Source organism: Alosa sapidissima, chromosome 20 (genome assembly GCF_018492685.1).
Source record: "Alosa sapidissima isolate fAloSap1 chromosome 20, fAloSap1.pri, whole genome shotgun sequence".
Taxonomy (NCBI): domain Eukaryota; kingdom Metazoa; phylum Chordata; class Actinopteri; order Clupeiformes; family Clupeidae; genus Alosa; species Alosa sapidissima.
The window spans coordinates 23410535-23413034 of record NC_055976.1 but is presented as its reverse complement, the minus strand read 5'-3'; positions in this window follow the sequence as shown (position 1 = coordinate 23413034).

Below are 2500 nucleotides of genomic sequence, written 5' to 3'. Positions count from 1 at the left end.
AGAGAGAGAGAGAGAGAGAGTGTGTCTGTGTGTGTCTGCGTGTGTATGTGTATGTGTATGTGTATGTGTATCAGAGTTGTGCACAATTCGAATTGCAATTCTGCTTCCTCTTTGCCTCCTCAATTGAAATGCAAGTGAAATTCAAGAATTTAATTGGAATTTAAGTTTCAGTTCAATTCTGGAATTTTGCGCAAGCCTGATGTGTAAGTGTGAGAGAGATAGAGTGTGTGTGTGGACTGTGCATGTGTGCTCATACATTTGCATATATTGCACATATATTTGTCTGATGTTGTTGTGTTTGTTGATCTATGTGTAAATTTGTGTTCAGTGACAAAAGTTAGCAGTACAGAAGTTCATAGCTCTCTCTCTCTGTGTGTGTGTGTGTGTGTGTGTGTGAGAGAGAGTGTGTGTGTGGAAGGTTGTCTTTAACCTTGAGGAACACACCTGTGTGGGTGGCCCTTGATTGATCTCCTGTCGTGCACCCCCCCACCCCCTACCACACCAACCATACTTCCCTCTTCCTCCATTCCCTTTGTCACTTCCTTTCTCCCCTCTCTCTCTCAATCTCTCTCTCTCTCTGTGCCCCTCCCCCCTCCCCCCCCCCCCCAGTCCTATGGGGCCACCAGGCGCTGCACGGCGAGCCAATGGATCGATCGGGGCCGCTCCAGTCGTAGAGCTCCGTGGGGCTCAGTCTGTCTCCTCTCTCTCTCTCTCTCTCTCTCTCACTCTGTCTCTCTCTCTCTCTCTCTCTCTCTCACTCTGTCTCTCTCTCTCTCTCTACCAGGCTTACTTTGCCTCAGCTGCCCTCACTCTACCCCAAGGGCACCTCTCTCTCTCTCTTTCTCTCTCTCTCTCTCTCTCTCTCTCTCTCTCTCTCTCTCTCTCTCTCCCTTTATCTATTCCTTTTCCTCCAGAACCAGTAATGAAGCCAATCAATGACCTGGTTTCTATGTACTCCTTTCTTTTTTGCAATGACCCCCCCCCCCCCCCCCCAACACACACACACACACACACACACACACACACACACACACACACACACACACACACTGTCCCCTGTGTCTCCATGCCATCACAATATCCCACCACCACCACTACATTTCTTTCTCCCCTGTCCCACTCCTTTCTTCCTCTCTCTCTCCCTCTCTCTCTCTCTCCCTCCCTCTCACTCTCCCTCTCTCTCTCTCCCTATCTCTCCTCTCTCCCCCTCTCCCCCTTTCTCCCTGTGTTCCCAGCAGCTCTTTTGGGGATGGCACGGTGCTTTTTTGCATGTTGGGTACCAGGCCACCCGAGGCTCTTATCTCCAGCCTGAACAAAAAGGCTCTTCCAGATAGCGGATTATCAGGAAGCCTCTCACACACAACAATGAGTCCATTGCCCAGAGACACACACACACACACACACACACACACACACACACACAAACACACAAACAGGGTGAAATGTAATGGTCGAACAAAGATTTGTGACTTGGGATTGCCTTGCAGCACTGTCTGTAGATGTATATCTCCTGAGTGCAAACACACACAGACTTACACATGTGCATACAGTATATATAAACTCCACATGCAAACAGACACACAGACACTCATACACAAAAGCATACACACACACAATACTGAACCATTCACACAAGCATTTGTGCGCACACCACACACACAACAAGCTCACAAATAGAGCCCTCACTCTAAATAGCGTGTTGCTGAAATGTTTGTTTCATTAAGTCTAAAATGCAACACGGGCCTGGCCCAGGCCTGGCTCTGATCTGACAGCACTGTTAAAACACATTAACAGGAAACAGGAAATAGCTAATGGCCTTGCTGATGGAAGCACTTTCATAATGAGCCCTTTATAAGCGTTAATGCCAGCTGCTAATCAACCGACATTGACAAGCAACATTCAAAATGATGTTGTTGTCTGGCTTTAAATGCATAACGGTTAGAAATATTGACAATGACTTTTTATTTCCCTTACACTCCCCATATCTCTCTCTCTCTCTCTCTCTCTCCCGCTCTATCTCCCTCTCTCTCTTTCTCTTTCTCTCTCTCCTGTCTCTCTCCTGCTCTATCTCTCTCACTCTCTCTCTTTCTCTTTCTCTCTCTCCCTCTCTCTCTCTTTCTCTTTCTCTCTCTCTCTCAGCAGTAAGTAATTAGTTAGACAGGTGGCAGATAATAACCCAAGGATTTTGTCCTTAGCCTCCCACACTGTAGTAAGCTCCAGGTAAACCTAAGATGGCTCTTGTGAAATCAGCTGTTGCAGAGTAGCACAGTTATCATGTAGTTGGCCACTTAGCACAGTTCAATAATGTAATGTAGTGTAGCACTTAATCCGGTTAATTTAGGCTATTTTGTTTAGTGTAGCATTATGTTTTATGTAGCATTATGTGTATTTAAAATGCATTTTATTCATTTCTATCACACTGAATGTCTGTTTTCTTTCGTCTTAGGTTTGGTGTAGGACTGTTTAGAATATTTTTGTATATTTGTTTGTAATTTTACAC